Raw genomic sequence first — 22,692 nt, 5'->3', positions numbered from 1 at the left:
CCGAGGGATCACTACCACATACCAGCTGAAGAAGCAACTAGAAAATGACCTTGAATTAAAGATTCAATGCAGAACAGCAGAATATACCTGTCTACATATAATAACATGACTTCGGGAAGCTGTTTGACCTAATGTAAGGGGGAAATGGAAAGGAGAAATGAGATTATAAGGCTGTGAGTCTCTAAAAAAGAGTCTGGAGGTTGTCAGAAGGAATACCCCTATGTACAACTGAACAGAGTCTAAGAGACAGATAAGGTAGATACAACCCCAGGTATTGGTTCTTTTGAGGGATAAAGAGACCCACGGGTTCTATGGTCATGGCAGAAGGGGTTCACTGCCATGACAGATAGCCCTTCTTTAGAGCTGTTTCTGCATGATGGAATTGGACTCAGAGGGGATCTCTTTTCACAAGACTTGCATGCTACTTTATTGGAATTGTAGTTGGTGCTGGGTTTAAGATATATGTAGGGGATTTGAATCTCTGGACTGATAATATGACACCTAGGCCCAGAGCCTCAACAGACTTCAGCTCCTACACTTTGATTTATTGGACTTACTCCACTCAGCTAACATGGAGTTGAAGAAGGTCAACCACCACAACATGGAGCCTAGAGTGTCTACAACTGGAAGCGGGAGGAGTGCATCCAGTACCCATGTGGAATCTAAGCCCTCACTTGACATAGATGTGCAATGGACACAACCAATCCAATGTCCACAGAGAAAATGTGGAATGGGTGTGGGAATGGTAGCCATGGTGGCTCCTGGGTGTGGGGAATGGGAGGAAGAGATGAGATAGTGGAGGCGTTTTCGGGACGTGGAGTTGTCCTGGATAGTGCTTCACGGACAATTACGGGACATTATAGATCCCCCCAGGGCCCACTGGATGGAACGTGAGAGAGTCTGGGCTATGATGTGGACCATTGACTATGGGGTGCAGTGATGCTCAGAGATGAACTTACCAGGTGCAATGGATGTGTCATGATGATGGGAGAGAGTGTTGCTGTGGGGGGAGTGGTGGGCGGGGGCGGTGGGGTTGAATGGGACCTCATATTTTTCATAATGTAATTTTTTAAAAAAATAATAATTAAAAAAAAAAAAGACTGTTCAAGGAAATCAAAGAAGACCTAAATAAATGGAAGAATATTCCCTGTTCATGGATAGGAAGATTAAATATTATTAAGATGTCTATCCTACCAGAACTGATCCACACATTCAATGCAATCCCAATAAAAATCAACACACCATTCTTTAAGGAACTAGAAAAACTAGCTATGAAATTTATTTGGAAAGGACAGAGGTCCCAAATAGCCAAAGACATATTGAAAAAGAAAAACGAAACTGGAGGAATCACACTACCTGATGTCAAAACATACTACAAAGCTACAGTAGTGAAAACATCATGGCATTGGCACAAGGAGAGACACACAGACTTAAGGAAACGAATTCAGAGTTCTGATATAGATCCTCATATATATAGTCATATTTGATAAAGCCACCAAACCCTCTCAAATAGGAGAGAATGGCCTATTCAACAAATGGTGCCTGGAGAACTGGATATCCATATGTAAAAGAATGAAAGATGCAAAAATCAACTCAAGATGGATCAAAGACCTAAATATAAGAGCCAAGACCATAAAGACATTGGAAAGCAGTGTAGGGAAGCATATACAAGACCTTGTAATAGGAAATGGCTTCATGAACTTCACACCAAAAGCGTGAGCAGGAAAAGAACAAATAGATAAATGGGGCTTCCTCAAAATTAAAGCCTTCTGCACCTCAAAGGAGTTTGTCAAGAAAGTGAAAAGAGAGCCTACACAATGGGAGAAAATATTTGGCAACCATATATCAGATAGAAAACTTATAACCTGCATATATAAAGAACTCCTATATTAAGAAAATAAAAAGACAAACAACCCATTTTTAAAATGGGAAAAAGATTTAAACAGACACTTCTCCAAGAAGAAATACAAATGGTTAAAAAGCACATGAAAACATGCTCCAAATCTCTAGCTATCAGGGAAATGCAAATCAAAACTACAATGAGATACCATCTTACTCCCATAAGATTGGCAGCTATGAAAAAAACAGGAGACTACAAATGCTGGAGAGGATGTGGAGGAATGGGAACACTCATCCACTGCTGGTGGGAATGCAGAAGGATCCAGTCATTCTGCAGGACAGTTTGCCTGTTTCTCAAAAAACTAGCCTAGATTTGCCATATGACCCAGCAATTCCACTGCTGGGTGTATACCCAGTAGAACTGAAAACAAGGACACAAATTGATGTATGCACACCAATGTTCATAGCAGTATTGTTCACTATTGCCAAAAGTTGCAATCAATCCAAATGCCCATCAACAGATGAATGGATAAATAAAATGTGGTATATACACACAATGGAATACTACTCAGCTTTAAGAACAAATGCACTACAAACACACGTGATAACATGGGTGAATCTTGAGACCCTTATATTGAGTGAAGCAAGCCAGGCATTGAAGGACAAATACTACATGTCCTCAATGATATGAAATAAGTAAACCAAGCTGCCTCAGAGAGCTAGAGACTGGATGGTAGGCTTAAAGGAAATCGGGGGTAGAGGAAAGGATGTAAGCTAACACCTACATGGGTGAAATCTATGATAAGCTGAAGGTAAGTATTTGTAAAAGGAAGGGATAAAATGGGTGGGGCTTTGCGGGCTTGGCAGGCCTAGGGATGGGAGGATGGGTAATATTGCCCAAGAAATTGGGGGAAGGGTGGGGCAACATATGAACATAGGAGTTTGTCAGGTATTTGGTTGAGAGTATAAAGTTGAGAAAACTTTCTCAAAAATATAATAAGGAAGGTTACCTGTTTAAGATGCTTAAAGGGGATAATCTGACACAAGACAGGCTCCTAGTGCATATGTGAATACACATTTTGCCATAGTGGGTTATATCATTGGCTAGAGATCCATAATGAGAGTGAAGGTATACCCACATCCTGGGGAGGACTGATGCCATCAAATAGAGGGAATTGTATCTCTCAAGAGAAATGGTGGCTCTCAATGCATTAGGGCAGTTGAGCATGTCAAGTCCTCAGCATTATTGCAAGTATCTCTGAACACGGTCCTAAGCAATGAAGATTGACACTCACTGTGGGCCCTAAAGGGAGGGGGAAAGAGGTATTGAATAGATGGAATCAATGTAACTGTGTAGGCAATAGAAGTGTTCCACAAGAGTAGGCAAGGATGGATATAAGACATGTAAAATTACACCAAAAATATATAGGGGCCAATAGGTTAAAATGTAAATCATAATGTAAAACATAAGATAACTAAAATTTTAGAAAATTGTATAGTCTAAAATATAAACCACAACGTAAACCCAAATGTTACCTTGTTTGAAAGCTATTGTCTCAATATCTGTACATCAGTTTCAGTAAATATAGTATGAATATGTAAAAAGATTATTGCTGTGGAAGGGAAAAGGTTTTATGCTGGATATGTGAGAGTACTGTATATTGTATATATGAATCACTGTGATCTAAACCTTGTGTGAAGATAAGCTTAATAATTAGAAAAAAGAAATGAAAAAGATAGGACATAGACACTGAGGAAAAGGCGGAAGTAGTTGCCTTGCCAATTTGCATACAGGGCAACACTTATTGCAGTGATGGAAGGCAAAACATCAAAAACAAAGGTTTTGCATTTTTTAATTTTTTGATACCCCAATTTATTTTTACCTTAATTTCTAATTAATATGTATTCTATATCTAACCTTTAAACTCATCACTATATTCCATTTCACTATTAATGGAACCTGGCAATATATTAGGCTTCACTTTTCAAGAAGTTTTGGATCATAGAGAGGTTCAACAGTGGCAGGGGATGAATACTGGGTGGGATGTTATTGACAGGGGACACATGGTTGGCACGGAGTTCTCCAGGGCATATAGCCAGGGTACATAAAAATGTTTGGATATTTTCACAGTGGATACAATAAAAATAACTGAGGGAGTGTTGAGTTCCTAACCAGGGGAGTTCTATCACAGTCCCTAAAGGAACAGCAACAATCCCCTAAGTGCAACGGCAAAGACCAAAAAAGAAGGAAGGTCCAACAATGAGCCCTTGATACTAATGACTATGTTTGTGAGCCTGTGCACCTGAAATAAGAACAGGCCTAGAGCTGCAGGGTGCCTGCTGAGACCAGCTTGGCAATAGGTTTGCTGAAAAGGAAGGCAACATGGAACTGAAGAAATAAAAGGGCAGAAAGAAAGATACAAGAAAGGAAATAAAGATGGGACCAAGGGGTCACAGCTTCTGAAAATGAGAGCCTCGACCCTAGTTTCCACCTCGTATTTATTGGAAACTACCAAGCAGCTGTTTGCTTTTAGAATTGCAACATCATTTACAGTAACAGGGAACAACTGCAACATCTACAATAGAACAGGTGTACCATTTACAATAAGATACAGGTAAGCCAGTTTCCCACATCTCCCCCTTTTTGTTTTTGTAAAGTCTACACAAATGATGTTTCACTGATTAACAAAGCTTCCTGCATGATATTTTCACTTTTAGGTTTGAACAATATTTTTTTCATAATTTTCAGTCCCAGGATTGTTTAAACTTAAAACAAAAGATTTACATCAAGACACATGTATATATCACCTACAGTTAATCAAATCACTTAAGTATACAATGCTTCATTATTAAAGTTCTGATTAGTATTCAAGCATTCCATACATAATCCATAACTATCATAGATTATATAACAACGAACAATAAGACTTCCATCTAGCAGACATTTAATGGCTAAACTTTCATTTCTCACAGGCTTAAGATTTCCTACCAGAAAGGCTATATAGGCAAGTACTTGATCAAAAATGACCTCATTTTCCCCAATTTGCATAGTTTGAGGCATAAGCAATGACAAATTCTTACTTCCCCATTTTGGGCTGTGGGGCAGCTGGAAGTTTATCACATAACTTCCCTGTCTTCATGCGGTGGCTTGCTCAGTCAGTAGAGGTGGGGTCTGGCTGCGGACGAGGGGTCGGTCCAGCTCTGGACGAGGGGTCAGTCCCGCTTGGGACGAGGGGTCGGTCCCACTTGGGACGAGGGGTCGGTCTGGCAGCAGACGAGGGATCGGTCTCACAAGGGGTTGCGCGGTTCGGCTGACGGGGTCGCCTGGCGAAGCCGGCGACGAAGGGGTCGCCCAGAGAAGCAGGTGACGAAGGGGTCACCCGGAGAAGCAGGCGATGAACTGGGGACAAGGGAGGCCAGGCCCTTGTCGGGGGCTCTCAGGACTGGAGGGCGCACGGCAGAAGAACTACCGCGGAAACAAGATAAACACGCAAGTCCGCTTTATTGAGGGAGAGGCAACAGTTTTATAGGGGCTGGGGAAGGCTGATTGGTCGAAGCCACGCCCTGTTCTGATTGGTTGCCAGCGAAAGGTCAGTGGGCGGTACCGGACGGGGGAGGGGTGGTGGTTAGGGATTGGCTGTCGCTGTTGCTGGGGGAAGGGGCAGGGTTTAGGGATTGGTGGCTGCTGTTGCTGGGGTGGAGGGCAGACTGGATTTTCCCGCCCACGCCTGGCTGTTGCTGCTGTCGGGGGAGGGGAAAAGGGCAGACCGGATTTTTCCGCCCACGCCTGGCTGTTGCTGCTGTCGGGGGAGGGGAAAAGGGCAGACTGGAATTTTCCGCCCTGCGCCTGCGCAGGGAGAAAGAAGGGTGCCGCCCCACAGGCATCGTGTGGCGCCATCCGGGAGGAGGGGCGGCCGCGGAAGCACGGCTGCCGAGAAGGGGAGACCCGAGGGCACTCTGCGCCCATGCCGAGCTCCCTTCAGGGGTGGCGGTGAGTCCGACCAGCCACCCTATTATGGGGGCAGCGGCTTGGCCTGCCGCGGCTGCTCCCCCGCCAGGCCAGCAAACCACACTTCAGCCCGAGGGGTGACCGCATCTTCATTGGTCCTGCTGTTAGCATCTTCACTGGATGTGGGGCCACAACTCAATGTTGAGTCCATCATTGTGAGGACTCATTTTTCCAGGCAGAAACAACAGCTGGCTTGTTATAAGAGTCCCTGTGCAGTGTCTGCAGCAATAAAAGCATATCTTGCCCCTCCCATGAACAGGAGGAGACTGATGTCACAGTCATTAAAGTGAGCATGAAGTACATTCATGAGTGATGTCCACAAGCTGCTGGTGAACAACAGGCAACTGGAACCACTGGGCTAGGCACCACAAGGTCTGGCACTCACGATGTTCACTTTTCTGGTGGAGCCACTCTGCTTCCTCTCAGGTCCCAGTTTCATGGTTCTGAATCTTCATGAGGCATCTGCCTCAATAGTTCTGAGAGGGATGCTAGAGGAGTGGGCAGAGACATGACAGTTACCTGTCACTGCTGGCAGGTGTCCCAAATGTTCTTCCACAGATCTCTCCCCCATAGAGGGTGCTTCACAACAGTTCATCATTTTTGTCTTGCTTTCAGTATTTGCAATCCACCCCTGGATAGGGATGGTTGTCTTCAGAGTAATCAGACACTATTGGGTTAAGCCTTTCACTTTTAGCAGGGCTTCTTATGCTGCACACAATTGCTTTTTTTATATTGTACTTCTTGCCTCTTCCCACAATTGTGAATAAAACTCAAGGGGTACTTAGTTGGAATGTTGCCTCTGCCACAAACCCCACCCAAAGCTGACATTGCTACTGACCACATCTAATTTACAGGCTAAGTCAATATCCTCCCTCCCCTTTTTTTTAAAACAGCCTGCTGGAGGCCCTCTTACTCTCATGAAGGACCTTTCCCAATTAACACATCTCAATGAAAGGTTTTTAGTATACCAACAATATTACAAATTCTATTAACATGAGAAAGTATTGTACATTATCAATTATAGCAGAGTATAGTTTTGTCTTACCTAACAACAACAAACAACACACAAAAAAATGTTTAAGAATTTGATAGAGTAGCAGGAACCTTACAGCTTTTCCCAATTGTTTGCCTTTTCCAGGCCCTTAAAATACCATTGTCTCTAATGTTTCTTAGTAGGGTCACTGCCACAGGTTTCTTCTATACAGCAGAAATCATTGCCATCAGGCCAAGGTAAAAAGCCCTAAAGAACTGCAAAAGTCCATTGACCTTTTCACCGTTTTTGCACTTTTTGTATACATTCAGATTTGTTTTACTTTTACAAAACACATCATCTCCTTGAATGCTATATTTTTACAATTTACCATATACATATTAGTTCTGTCCCACATATCTCCATTTCTGATTTTATAAAATTAACCATTTTATTCTACAACAAAATACACCTTAAGTTTCAGTTAGCATTCCCACAAACCTTTTACCTTTTTCAATATTTGCTTATCTTTTACATCCCATATTAGCACAAAATACACCTTATAACATTTCAGTTAGCATTCCCACAAAGTTCTTACTGTTTTCAATATTCACTTTTACATCTCTCATTTTATCCTATGAAGAAAAATAAATTATTCCTTTCAATTTAAGCAAGAATTATTTTTTATGAAGAGACATAGTAATTCTATTTAGAATTACACTTTTTATTATAGAGCTGTAATTAACACTTTTTAGATATATAGATATTTATATATTTTTTAGTATTTTTTAATTTTTAAAGAAGCTTTATATTACATAAGTATAACAACACTTTCCCTCATTAAAAACATCTTTATTACTGTGGTATATTTCTTACAATTGATGAACACATACTGAAGCATTGATACTAACTGGACTATAGTTTTAAACTTAGGTAATAATATAAGCACTTATTTAAATTTTTTGGCCATTTGTATAGAGCTCTTTCAGTTTTTTTTTAATCAAATTAAATCACCATCTGGAGGCATCAAAATATACACTGACAATGAACAATCACAAAAACCATTACACACACTGAAACAATTAAAACACACACTGACATTGAACAAACACAAAAGCAGTTTTTTTCTTCCTTTATCTCTTTTTTTTTGATCACTCATTGTAAAGCCACTCTAACTTATAAACCTTTTTGCGTGCTTAAACACTTCTTGTAAGAAAAATCACCTCCAGGTGGGAGGTGAAGCTACTCTAATCTTCAGAATGGGACCCAGCCATGCAGTTTTCCTGACTGGAGGTTCTGGGTTCCATAGGAACTTTCGTTGTCTCTTGGCGTTCTTAGTATGGCTTGATCCGACAAGCTGGTACCCATACAGGACACTCTCCTTCTCCTAGGGAAATACAAGCAAACCCTCTTCCCCAAGTTAACAGCTTCCCTGCCAGCCATTTATTGATCAGTGGATCATTCCACCAAATTAAAGGTTTTTCAGGCAGAGTTTGGGTTTGAGTTTTAGAATTACTAAAACTCAAGCCTTTCAGCTGCTGTCCCTTCCAGGGTTGTTCCACAGTTAAGAAAATTAGGAGTGAATAATGCTTTGTGTAACTGCACCTGCAGTGTCTCCCTGCCTCCCCCTTTCTGTTTTTGTAACATGAGTTTAAGGGTTTGATTTGCACGTTCAACACTAGCTTGCCCTTGGGGGTTATAAGGAAGTCCTGGAGACACTGGTATAAGCAGGAGTTTTATCTGTTTTTAGAGACCAAGGAAGTCCTATCACAGCAAAGCAAGCTAACAAATGCTGTCTTACACTTCAGGCAGTTTCTACCATCTGAACCATACCCCATATGAATCCTGAACAAGTATCAACAAAGGTTATTTGCCATTGTAAGTGATTTTGTAGGCAAGCCTCAACTTTCCTGCGCAAAAGTTTAAGAATGATATGAGAAGAGTCCCATCCATGAAGGGCACGAGTGCGCCCACAGCCCTCAAGTACAATTTGGGCCGTAAAATCCACACAAGGAGACAAAGCTTCAACAACACTGTTAGGTAAAAATATCCACTCTACAATATGATTTTGTTGCATAAGGATTCCTGTGGGGGAGTGCAAGGAAGGCAAAACAACCAATTGCAGTGGCTGTTCCAGATTAATGCGCTCAACCTGGGCACCTCAAACTTTTTTCTTCAGGAGTTTTAATTCTTGTTCAGCTTTTCTTGTTAGAACCTGGGGGCTATTAAGCATTCCTTGAGGAAGATATTTCCATTGAAATAATTTCCACAATTAAAACACTTCCCAGAGAACTTCTTATTGATTTTTATCCCTGCCAGAGCCTGAGCCATCATTGCAGCATGGTGACCCTCAGTCCCTACCTCCTGGCACAATTTAATATATCCAGTCAAATCTACTTTACCTTTCATAATCCCAATAGCTTTTTGACAATCCTAATTAGCACTTTCATAAGCCATTAGCTGTAAAAGAGTATCAGCAGCTTCTAAATTATTGACCTGTTTTTTGATGGCCTCTTGTAACTGAGCAATAAAGTCAGGGTGAGGTTCTTTAGGTCCTTGTAGTATTTTTTGAAATGACACCAGGGGCTAACCTCTAGCCTCAATTTTTTTCCCATGCCCTTAAGCAACAATGACGGACCTGTGCGATGGCTTGATCATTCATTGTTAATTGCTGATCTACATGACCAGTCCACCAGGTATTGAACTGTAGAAACTCTCCAGACCCTAGGGTGATGTGTGCTAATGCAGACCAGTCAGCTGAGATCAGCCGAGAGCCTTCAGCAAGTCCCTGCAGTGTTCCATAGGTAAAAGGAGAATTTGGACCATATTGTTGCACCGCTTAGTTTAACTCTTTCAAAATTTTAAATGGGAAGGGTTCATAAGTGAACTCATAAACTCCATTTGGATTCTGAGGATCCACTCCAGGGGCTACTCCTTCTTTTACGGTGATCAGAAAGGCCATTTGAAGTGCCTCTAAGTCACCCTCTTTTCTATCCTGTAAAATACCTTGTTGTAGAGCTGACAAAAATTTGGCTGAGCATCTCCGAACCTAGGAGGGGGAGGAAGTGTCAGCGGGGAGAAAAGTGACTTTCTAAATTCAGTTAATGGAGGAGCTGAAGGCAAAATAATTTTTTTTTTTTGCCAGTTGTCTAGTATTTTAATATCTCATTCTGAAGACATCATTAGATTTTTTTTCCAAATTCTACTCAATTTATTCATTTTTTAAAAAGATATTACATTAAAAAAATATGAGGTTCCCATTCGCCCCCACTGCCCCCACCCCACCACTCCCCACACAATAACACTCTCCCCAATCATTATGTCACATCTATTGCATCTGGTGAGTACATCTCCAGGCATCGCTGCACCCCATGTCCCGTGTTCCACACCATAGCCCACACTTTCCCACGTTCCATCCAGTGGGCCATGGGAGGACATACAACATCTGGCAATTGTCCCTGGGGCACCACCCAGGACAACTCCAAGTCCCAAGAATGCCTCCACATTGCTTCTCTTCCTGTATCATAAAAAATTCAGTGGGAGGAACTTCCCCACTTTCTCTATTTTCATTTTTCTCTTCCTCATCTCCTATTTGCAAAGTTTCCAAAGCAGATTTAATAATTGTCCAAGTAGACCAAATAGTAGCAGGAAGGGGAACACCTCATACATGTAATTTTTCTAATTCTTCTCCTACTCTTTCCCAATCTTCTAATTCTAAAACTCCTACTGCTAGGAACCCTGAGCAATACTTTATAATCCTTAAAAGTTCTAAAATATGAGACTCACTGGCCTCAGCTCCTCCTGCCCTGAGGAGTTGAGGAGACAGACATACAGGCAATATTTTATTGAACTGTCTCTGTTTCCCATCATAACCCTGCTAGAATACCTGAGAGTGTCCTTACTCATTGAGGACTTGAAAGGCCTTCTAAACCACTCAGGGCTCCAAGCCATGACAACACCTTTAATTTAGCTTGAAACTCTTCTTCCCCTCAGGCCCCACGTTGGGCACCAGTTGCTGAGAACAGCTCAGCAATAGATTTGCTGAAAGGGAAGGTGATGTGGAACTGAAGAAATAAAAGGACAGAAAGATACAAGAGAGGAAATAAAGATGGGACCAGGGGGTCACAGCGTCTGAAACTGAGAGCCTTGACCCTAGTTTCCACCTCGTATTTATTGGAAACTACCAAGCAGCTGTTTGCTCTTAGATTTGCAACATCATTTAAAATAACAGGGAACAACTGCAACATCTACAATAGAACAGGTGTACCATTTACAATAAGATACAGATAAGCCAGTTTCCCACAACAGGGGCCTAAGAGTTACCTCCTGAGAGCCTCCATATTGCTCAAATGTGGCCAGTCTCAAAGCCAAACTCAGCATGTAAATGTATTGCCTTCCCCACAGCATGGGACATGACTTCTGGGGATGAGCCTCCCTGGAGGCAAGGGATTACTACCAAGTACCAGCTGATTATGTAACTAGAAAATGACCTTGAATAAAAGGTTCAATTCAGACCAGCAGAATATCTCAGTCTACATATAATACCAGGAGTTAAAAATGCTTTTTTTTTCCTTATTTTTTTGTTTTTGTTCATTTTTTTACTATTACATTAAAAAAATATGAGGTACCATATACCCCCCCTGCACCGCACTACTCCCCCCATAGCAACATTCTCTTCCATCATCATGAGACATTCATTGCATTTGATGAATACATCTCTGAGCATCACTGCACCTCATGGTCAATGGTGCACATCATAGCTCACACTCTCCCATGTTCCATCCAGTGGGCCTTAGGAGGACCTACAATGTCCAGTAATTGCCCCTGCAGCACTACTCAGGACAACTCCAAGTCCCAAAAATGCCTCCACATCTCATCTCTTCCTCCCATTCCCCACCCCCAGCAGCCACCATGGCCACTAATCCACACCAATGCCACATTTTCTTCAATTACTAATCACAATAGTTCATGAATAGAATATCAGTAAGTCCACTCAAATCCAAATTCTACTTCTCCATCCTGTGGACATTGGATTGGTTGTGTCCATTCCATATCTATGTCAAGGGGGGACTTAGATTCCACATGGATGCTGGATGCAATCCTCCTGCTTTCAGTTGTAGGCATTCTTGCCTCCATGGTGTGGTAGTTGACCTTCTTCAACTCCATGTTAGCTGAGTGGGGTAAGTCCAAATAACCAGAGTGTAGGAGCTGAGGTCTGTTGAGGCTCAGGGCCTGACTATCATATGGCCAGTCCAGAGATTCAGATCCTATGGGTATGTATTAAACCCCAGCACCAACTACAATTCTGGTAAAGTAACAGGAAAGGCTTGTGAAAAGAGATCACATCTGAACTCAATCTGCCATGACCATAAAACTTGTGGGTCTCTGTAGCCCTCAGAAGAACCAATACCTGGGGCTGTATCTACTTTATCAGTCTCTGGGACTCTGCTCAGGTGTGCATAAGGGCAACCCCTCTGATAACCTCCCAGCTCTTTTTTAGAGACCCATAGCCATATAAACTCATTTGTCCTTTCCATTTCCCCCTTGATTTAGGTCAAAAAGCATTTTTAACTCCTGTTATTATATGTAAACAGGGATATTCTGCTGGTCCAAGTTGAACCTTTTATTCAAGGTCATTTTCTAGTTACATCATGAGCTGTACATGGTAGTAATCCCTCAGTGCCAGGGAGGCTCATCCCTGGGAGTCATGTCCCACACTGCGGGGGAGGCAACAAATTTACATGCTGAGTTTGGCTTCGAGACTGGCCCCACTTGAGCAACACAGAGGCTCTCAGGAGGTAACTCTTAGGCACACTGCTGTTCTAGGCCTTGTTCTTATTTCAGGTGCACAGGCTCACAAGCATAGTCATTACTATCAGGGGCTCATTGTTGGACCTTCATTCTTTTTTGGTCTTTGCCATTGCACTTGTAGGATTGTTGCTGTTCCTTTAGGGACTGTGATAGAGCTCCCCTGGCTAGGAACTCAGGACTCCCTCAGTTATTGTTTTTAATAGTTTCCACTATGAAAATATCCAAACATTTTTATGTACACTGGATATATGCCCTGTAGAACTGCCCACCAACCATGTATCCCCTGTTAATAACATCCTACACCAGTATTCCTCTGCTGCTATTGTTGAACCTCTCTGTGATACAAAACTTCCTGAAAAGTGAAGCCCAATATATTGCCAGGTTCCCTTAATAGTAAAGGAATATACCAATGAGTTTAAAGGTTAGATATAGAATACATATTTATTTGTAAAAATTCTACATCCTATCTTTTTCTTTTCTTTTTTCTAATTATTAAGCTTATCTTCACAAGAGTTTTAGATCACAGTAACTCATATATGCAATATACAGTATGCCCACATATCCAACATAAAACCTTTTCCCTTCCACAGCAATAATCTTTTAACATATTCATACCATATTTACTGAAACTAATGTACAGATATTGAGACAATAGCTTTCAAACAAGGTAACATTTGGGTTTACGTTGTGGTTTATATTTTAGACTATACAATTTTCTAAATTTTTAGTTATCTTATGTTTTACATTATAATTTACATATTAGCCTATCGGCCTCTATATATTTTTGGTGTAATTTTACATGTCTTATATCCATCCTTGTGTACTCTTGTGAAACACTTCTATTGCCCACACAGTTACATTGGTTCCATCTATTCAATACCTATTTCCCCCTCCCCTTAGGGCCCATGGTGACAGTCAGTCTTCATTTCTTGAAGAACCATGTTCAGAGATACTTGCAACAGTGTTGAGAGCTTGACATGCTCAACTGCCCTAATGCCCTGGGAGGCACTATTTCTCTTGAGAGATACAGTGCCCTCTATTTGATGGCAACGGTCCTCCCCAGGATGTGGGTATACCTTCATTCTCATTATATGGGTCTCTACCCAATGATATAACCCACTCTGGCAAAATGAGCATTCACATATTCCCTAGGAGTCTGTCCTACATCAGATTATCCCCTTTAAGTATCTTAAACAGGTAACTTTCCTTATTATATTTTTGAAAAGGCTTTCTCAGCATTATACTCTCAACGAACACCTGACAATCTCCTATGTTCGTATGTTGCACCACCCTCCCCCCAATTTCCTGGGCAATATTACCCATCCTCCTATCCCTAGCCACCCTCAAGCCTGCAAAGCCCCACCCAAATGTAACCCTATGCCCCCATTTTATCCCTTCCTTGCACACATACTTATCTCCAGCTTATCATAGATTTCACCCATGTAGATGTGAGCTTACATCCTTCCTCTAACCCCCGATTTACTGTAAGCCTATCATCCAGTCTCTAGCTCTCTGAGGCAGCTTGATTTACTTATTTCATATCATTGAGGTCATGTAGTATTTGTCCTTCAATGCCTGGCTTGCTTGACTCAACATAAGGTTGTCAAGATTCATCCCTGTTATCACGAGTGTTTGTAGTGTATTTGTTCTTAAAGCCGAGTAGTATTCCATTGTATGTGTATACAACATTTTATTTATCCATTCATCTGTTGATGGGCATTTGGGTTGATTCCAACTTTTGGCGATAGTGAACAATACTGCTATGAACATTGGTGTGCATATATCGGTTTGTGTCCTTGTTTTAAGTTCTGCTGAGTATATACCCAGGAGTGGAATTGTTGGGTCATATGGCAAATCTACACCTAGCTTTTTGAGAAACCCCCAAACTGTCCTTCTACATTTCCACCAGCAGTGGTTGGATCCTTCTACATTCCCACCAGCAGTGGATGAGGGTTCCCATTCCTCTGCATCCTCTCCAGCATTTGTAGTCTTCTCTTTTTTTCATAGCTGCCAGTCTTATAGGAGTAAGATGGTATCTCATTGTAGTTTTGATTTACATTTCCCTGATAGCTAGAGATTTGGAGCATTTTTTCATGTGCTTTTTAGCCATTTGTATTTCTTCTTGGAGAAGTGTCTGTTTAAATCTTTTTCCCATTTTTTAAAATGGGTTGTTTATCTTATTTTCAAGATATAGTTCTTTATATATGCAAGTTATAAGTCTCCTATCAGATATATGATTACCAAATATTTTCTCCCATTCTGTAGGCTCCCTTTTCACTTTCTTGACAAACTCCTTTGAGGTGCAGAAGACTTTAATTTTGAGAAGGTCCCATTTATCTATTTCTTCTTTTGCTGCTCGTGCTTTTGGTGTGAAGTTCATGAAGCCATTTCCTATTACAAGGTCTTGTATACGCTTCCGTACACTGCTTTCTAAAGTCTTTATGGTATTGGATCTTATATTTAGGTCTTTGATCCATCTTGAGTTGATTTTTGTATAAGGTGTGAGATGGTAATCCTCTTTCATTCTTTTACATATGGATATCTGCGGCGGCTTGCTCGGTTGGTAGAGGTGGGGTCTGGCTGCGGACGAGGGGTTGGTCCAGCTCTGGACGAGGGGTCGGTCCCGCTTGGGACGAGGGGTCGGTCCCACTTGGGACGAGGGGTCGGTCCGGCAGCAGACGAGGGATCGGTCTCACAAGGGGTTGCGCGGTTCGGCTGACGGGGTCGCCCGGCGAAGCCGGCGACGAAGGGGTCGCCCGGAGAAGCCGGCGACGAAGGGGTTGCCCGGAGAAGCCGGCGACGAAGGGGTCGCCCGGAGAAGCAGGCGACGAACTGGGGACAAGGGAGGCCAGGCCCTTGTCGGGGGCTCTCAGGACTGGAGGGCGCACGGCAGAAGAACTACCGCGGAGACAAGGTAAACACGCAAGTCCACTTTATTGAGGGAGAGGCAACAGTTTTATAGGGGCTGGGGAAGGCTGATTGGTCGAAGCCACGCCCTGTTCTGATTGGTTGCCGGCAAAAGGTCAGTGGGTGGTACTGGACAGGGGAGGGGTGGTGGTTAGGGATTGGCTGTCGCTGTTGCTGGGGGAAGGGGCAGGGTTTAGGGATTGGTGGCTGCTGTTGCTGGGGTGGAGGGCAGACTTGAGTTTCCCGCCCATGCCTGGCTGTTGCTGCTGTCGGGGGAAGGGAAAAGGGCGGGCTGGATTTTTCCGCCCACGCCTGGCTGTTGCTGCTGTTGGGGGAGGGGAAAAGGGCAGACTGGATTTTTCCGCCCACGCCTGGCTGTTGCTGCTTTTGGGGGAGGGGAAAAGGGCAGACTGGAATTTTCCGCCCTGCGCCTGCACAGGGAGAAGGAAGAAGAAGGGTGCCGCCCCACAGCCATCGTGTGGCGCCATCTGGGAGGAGGGGCGGCCGCGGAAGCATGGCTGCCGAGAAGGGGAGACCCGAGGGCACTCTGCGCCCATGCCGAGCTTCCTTCAGGGGTGGCAGTGAGTCCGACCAGCCACCCTATTATGGGGGCAGCGGCTTGGCCTGCCGCGGCTGCTCCCCCGCCAGGCCAGCAAACCACACTTCAGCCCGAGGGGTGACCGCATTTCCCCCTTCTTTTCAAATAAGGACCAGGATGGCAGCAGCAACAAGTAGCTGAGGCCCAAGAGGCAGTAAGCAATGAGGGAAGCGGGGCTGAAGAGGGAGGTGAGTATGATGGGGATATAAATGTACAATTTAGGGGGTGGTATCTTACCGTTGCAAGCAAGGGTGGCCAATGTCCAATTCTTGTTGATCTCGGCGGCTATAAGGTCCATCTGCTTGTTAAAAGTCCAGGATGACAGCGCGTTACAGGTAGTTGATCTCTTCTTGGCGGCGAAGAGCGGTAGAGGCAGACTGTGTGATGGTCTGGAGGATCGCAGCGGTGAGGACAAGTCGCGTCAGGGCACCAGCGACGGTGGTGGCGGCAGCGTCGGGAGTGGTGGAGACGTAGGTGAGGACAATAAGAAGGCCAAAGTCTTCACGGGTGCGAGAGAGGCCGATGTTAATGGGGCGGGCCAACATGGGGCGGCCCAATCTGCAACGCAGTAGGGGTTCAAGCGAAAAAAGGAGGGGGGCGGGGGACGAGAAAGAACGCTTTGGATGGCTGAGAAGAGGAGTGAGGTCGAGACAGGAGGAAGCTCCGCAGAAGTATGGGGAGCTGTTAAAAGCAGAAATGTTATTAGATGCTAGAAAGCAGGCCGCAGGCCGGGGAAAGCAGGTTGAGGGCTGTTTTGCGGGGCTGGAGCTGCTTGAGAGCGATGGCGGCATGGGGGGCCGTGGTTACAATCTTCTGGGGTGGTAGTGGCTAGACAGATGGCGGAAAATATCAAGAAAGCAAAGGTTATGAGGAAGAAATAGAGTATTAAAGGCTGTGGGGGAAGTGAGAAGATCATTTAGAGGATAGGGTTGAGAATGGTATGTTTAAGACAGAAGCTTTGTGGTTTGTAGGAGACTGCTTTATAAACGAAGGAGAATGAGGGCAGTAAATATAGTAACGATAGATAGGAAGATGACAGTGAGGAGGAGTCTTTGTTTAAGGTTCCAATCGTCCGGCGCAACAGTGGCTAGGCCGATAGCGAGGGGTGTTGCTAAATAGACAATGGCTGCAAAGACAAAATCATCTTCTGTTTCCTCAAAAATAACTTTTCTTTAAATACTTAGTAGCATGCAATATTAGAAACCGTTTCCTAAAAGCAAGTTGGTAGGGGAGCTTGGTTGCTGCTAATCTTTCCTGTTATAAAATTACCTTTTATTATTATTATCATCAGTTCAGTTTTATATATATATATTTAAGAATGACCTTTTGGAATTAGCCATTTAATACCTTAATGTAAGCTATTGAAGATAAATTTTATCTTTACAGAACACATTCCCTTACATAAAGTTATCACAATACCTTTTACACTTGCCGCATGCAAATTAAATTTCAAGAGTTTATGAAAAATTAGCCATCTTACTTTAGGACAAAATACATCTTTTTGCAAAACTTATTACATTTCCGTTAGCATTTTTACAAACTTTTAACCTTTTTAATATTCATATAAGTTTTACATTCTTTATATTATCCTGTGAAGAAAAATAAGTTATTCATTTTAATCTAGGCAAGAACAACTTTTTATGAAGACGTACAGTTAATTTTGTTAATTAAGACTTACAATTTTTTTTTAAAATTGTAGATATCTTATTAACATTTAAACTTATGTATTAATATAATAAACTTAAGTATTAATATAAGCACTTATTTAATCTTTGGCCATTTGAATAGAGCTCTTTTAAAGATTTCTAGTAATTTATATTTACCATCCGGAGGTATCACAATATACGTTGACATTGAACGAACAGACAGACAAACACAGAACAATTATAACACATTAACAGAAATATATAATTTATTTACAGTTGACTCATAATTCTTACTTTCTTGGTATAGCTGCTTTTAAATCTTTTTTTATACAGCATATCATAGATTATACCCTTCAAGATTTCTTGTGGACTTCATGTTGCCTGTAATAAGCCAGGAGGGAATCTTTTACCTTCCTGCTCCACAGCAAAAGTGACCCAATCTATAAGGCAAGTATAGGTGTCCGGGTCCCAGAGCCGACACGTGGTAAGCCACGGATTAAAGGGGAGAAAAAGGTCCCAATATACTTGAAGCTGTTTGAAAGAGATCTTACACCGGTGAGTGTCTAGGAGACCGGCGAGAGCCCGAACTTGTGGGGCTTGCTTAGCAGATAGGATGTTACCCATTGCTAATGGCCTTTTGGAGCCGATAAGAAAAGGGGCCCTTACCTTGAGAGCGCGGCGATGGGAGCCGAGGTGTGCGGTGAGACGAGGGGTCGGAGCCGGTGGGGCTCCGACGGTGGTCGCGGGCCAAGAGAAGGCCCTGACGAGGGGAGGGTGGGACGACGAGCAGTGGAGCAAGGCAAAGGGGAGCAAGCGCAGAGGGGAGGAGGCAGAGGTGAAGGCAGGGGTGGAGGTGCTCAGGCACGCGCTCCTGAGAGTTTTATTGGTGCCTCTTAATCATAGCGGGTCGGTATAAGCCCCCGACATGGAAGGAGAAAGCCATCCAGTGATTCTCCCAGACCGCCGTGGATCATATGAGGTCACCAAGGTTCAGGAGCAGCAATGCAGAGTGAAAAGATAGGGGTGAGAAGAGAGGAGAGCGTAGGGCTATGGTAGGGTTACTTCAGACGTGCAAGCGCACGCTCCCGAGAAATCCAAGGCTCCTCTTAATCATAGCGGGTCGGTATAAGCCCCCGACATGGAAGGAGAAAGCCATCCAGCGATTCTCCCAGACCGCCGTGGATCGTATGAGGTAGCCAAGGCTCAGGTAGCAGCAATGTTGCACGAGAGAAGTCCCAAGGTGAGAAGAGAGGAGGGCGTAGGGCTGTGGTAGGATTACTTCAGACGTGCAAGCGCGCGCTCCCGAGAAATCCAAGGCTCCTCTTAATCATAGCGGGTCGGTATAAGCCCCCGACATGGAAGGAGAAAGCCATCCAGCGATTCTCCCAGACCGCCGTGGATCATATGAGGTAGCCAAGGCTCAGGTAGCAGCAATGTTGCACGAGAGAAGTCCCACGGTGAGAAGAGAGGAGGGGGGGCGCCAGGTTATGGAGTGAGGCTGTGGTGGAGTTGCCTTGCCCACGTTGTGCTGTGGTGGGGTTGCTTTGCCCCACGTTGGGCGCCAGCTGCGGCGGCTTGCTCGGTCGGTAGAGGTGGGGTCTGGCTGCAGACGAGGGGTCGGTCCAGCTCTGGACGAGGGGTCGGTCCCGCTTGGGACGAGGGGTCGGTCCCACTTGGGACGAGGGGTCGGTCCGGCAGCAGACGAGGGATCGGTCTCACAAGGGGTTGCGCGGTTCGGCTGACGGGGTCGCCCGGCGAAGCCGGCGACGAAGGGGTCGCCCGGAGAAGCCGGCGACGAAGGGGTCGCCCGGAGAAGCAGGCGACGAACTGGGGACAAGGGAGGCCAGGCCCTTGTCGGGGGCTCTCAGGACTGGAGGGCGCACGGCAGAAGAACTACCGCGGAGACAAGGTAAACACGCAAGTCCACTTTATTGAGGGAGAGGCAACAGTTTTATAGGGGCTGGGGAAGGCTGATTGGTCAAAGCCACGCCCTGTTCTGATTGGTTGCCGGCAAAAGGTCAGTGGGCGGTACTGGACGGGGGAGGGGTGGTGGTTAGGGATTGGCTGTCGCTGTTGCTGGGGGAAGGGGCAGGGTTTAGGGATTGGTGGCTGCTGTTGCTGGGGTGGAGGGCAGACTTGAGTTTCCCGCCCACACCTGGCTGTTGCTGCTGTCGGGGGAAGGGAAAAGGGCGGGCTGGATTTTTCCGCCCACGCCTGGCTGTTGCTGCTGTCGGGGGAGGGGAAAAGGGCAGACTGGATTTTTCCGCCCACGCCTGGCTGTTGCTGCTGTTGGGGGAGGGGAAAAGGGCAGACTGGAATTTTCCGCCCTGCGCCTGCACAGGGAGAAGGAAGAAGAAGGGTGCCGCCCCACAGCCATCGTGTGGCGCCATCCGGGAGGAGGGGCGGCCGCGGAAGCATGGCTGCCGAGAAGGGGAGACCCGAGGGCACTCTGCGCCCATGCCGAGCTTCCTTCAGGGGTGGCGGTGAGTCCGACCAGCCACCCTATTATGGGGGCAGCGGCTTGGCCTGCCGCGGCTGCTCCCCCGCCAGGCCAGCAAACCACACTTCAGCCCGAGGGGTGACCGCAGATATCCAGTTCTCCAGGCACCATTTGTAGAATAGGCCATTCTCTCCCAGTTGAGAGGGTTTGGTGGCTTTATCGAATATTACATGGCTATATATATGAGGATCTATATCAGAACTTTCAATTTGGTTCCATTGGTCTATGTATCTCTCCTTATGCCAATACCATGCTGTTTTCACTACTGTAGCTTTGTAGTATGTTTTGAAGTCAGGTAGTGTGATTCCTCCAATTTCATTTTTCTTTTTCAATATTTCTTTGCCTATTCAGTGCCTCTTTCCTTTCCAAATAAATTTTATAGTTAGTTTTTCTAGTTCCTTAAAGAATGCTGTGTTGATTTTTATTGGGATTACATTGAATGTGTAGATCAGTTCTGGTAGGATAGACATCTTAATAATATTTAGTCTTCCTATTCATGAACAGGGAATATTCTTCCATTTATTTAAGTCTTCTTTGATTTCCTTGAACAGTCTTGTGTAGTTCTCTGGGTATACATTTTTTACAACTTTAGTTAAATTTATTCATAGGTATTTGATTTTTTATTTACTCTTGTAAGTGGTATTTGTTTCTTGATTTCCTCCTGAGCTTGCTCATTATTGGGGTACAGAAATACTCCTGATTTTTGCACATTGATCTTATAACCTGCGACTTTACTAAACTCATTTATGAGTTCTAGAAGCTTTGTTGTAGACCTCTCAGGGTTTTCTATGTATAGGATCATGTCATCTGCAAATAATGAAATTTTGACTTCTTCCTTTCCAATTTGAATGCCTTTTATATCTGGTTCTTGCCTCAGTGCTCAAGCAAGTACTTCTAAGACAATGTTAAATAGAAGGGGAGAGAGTGGACATCCTTGTCTTGTTCCTGACTTTAGAGGGAAGGATTTTAGGATTTCTCCATTGTAAATGAAGTTGGCTGTAGGTTTTTCATATACTCTTTATCATGTTCAAAAAATTTCCTTGTTTTCGGATCCTTTGGAGTGTTTTTAACAAGAAAGGGTGCTGTATTTTGTCAAATGCTTTTTCTGCATCTACAGATATAATCATATGATTTTTTTCCTTCAATCTGTTTATATGGTGTATTACATTGATTGATTTTCTTATGTTGAACCATCCTTGCATACCAGGAATGAATCCCACTTTGTCGTGATGTATAATTCATTTAATGTGTTGTTGAATACAATTAGCAAGTATTTTGTTAAGTATTTTTGTGTCTAGGTTCATTAGAGAAATTGGTCTGTAATTTTCCTTTCTTGTGGTGTCTTTGTTTGGCTTTCATACTAGGATAATGTTGGCATCATAGAAGGAGTTAGACAACGTTCTTTCTGTTTCAATTTTTTGGAATAGTTTCAGCCCGATTGGTGTTAGTTCTTCCGGGAATGTTTTGTAGAATTCACCTGTGAAGTTGTCTGGCCCTGGGCTCTTCTTAGTTGGGAGGTTTTTAATGACTGATTCTATCTCTTTACTTGTGATTGGTTTGTTGAGATCTTTAATTTCTTCTTTCATCAATATAGGCTGCTTATATGTTTCTAGGATTTTGTCCATTTCCTCTGAATTGTCATTTTTGTTGGAATATAGTTTTCAAAGTATCCTCTTATGATAATCTTTATTTCTGTTGGGTCAGTGGTGATATCTCCTTTCTCACTTCTTATTTTGTGTATTTGCATCTTCTCTTTTTTCTTTGTTAGTCTTACTAATGGTTTGTCAATTTTATTGATCTTCTCAAAAAACCAGCTCTTGGTCTTGTTTATCTTTTCAAGTACTTTCTTATTTTCTATTTCATTTAGTTCTGCTCTTATCTTTGTTATTTCCTTCCTTCTTCTTCCTTGGGATTACTTTGTTGTTTTTTTACTAATTCCTCCAAATGTGCAGTTAGTCCTTCCAATTTTGCTCTTTCTTCTTTTTTGATGTATGAATTTATTGCTATAAATTTCCCTCTCAGTACTGCTTTTGCTGCATCCCATAAATTTTGGTAAGTTGTGTTATCATTATCATTAGTTTCAAGGTAGGTATTGATTTCTTTTGAGATTTCCTCTTTGACCCACTGTTTTTCTAAGAGTGTGCTGTTTAATTTCCATATTGTGGTGTGAGATCTGGGCCTCTGGCCCTTGCAGATTTCCAGCTTCACTCCACTGTGGTCAGAGGTATTATTTTGTATGATTTTGATCTTTCTGAAATCATTAAGCCTTTCCTTGCGGCCTAGCATATGGTCTATCTTGGAGAATGATCCATGTGCACTTGAGAAAAATGTATATCCTGCTGTGCTTGGGTGTAATGATTTGTATATGTCTATTAGATCCAGCTCCTCTAATATACTGTTGAAATATTTTGT

This window comes from Dasypus novemcinctus, chromosome 26 (assembly GCF_030445035.2).
Source record: "Dasypus novemcinctus isolate mDasNov1 chromosome 26, mDasNov1.1.hap2, whole genome shotgun sequence".
NCBI classification, from domain to species: domain Eukaryota; kingdom Metazoa; phylum Chordata; class Mammalia; order Cingulata; family Dasypodidae; genus Dasypus; species Dasypus novemcinctus.
Note: the sequence above shows the minus strand (reverse complement) of the source record.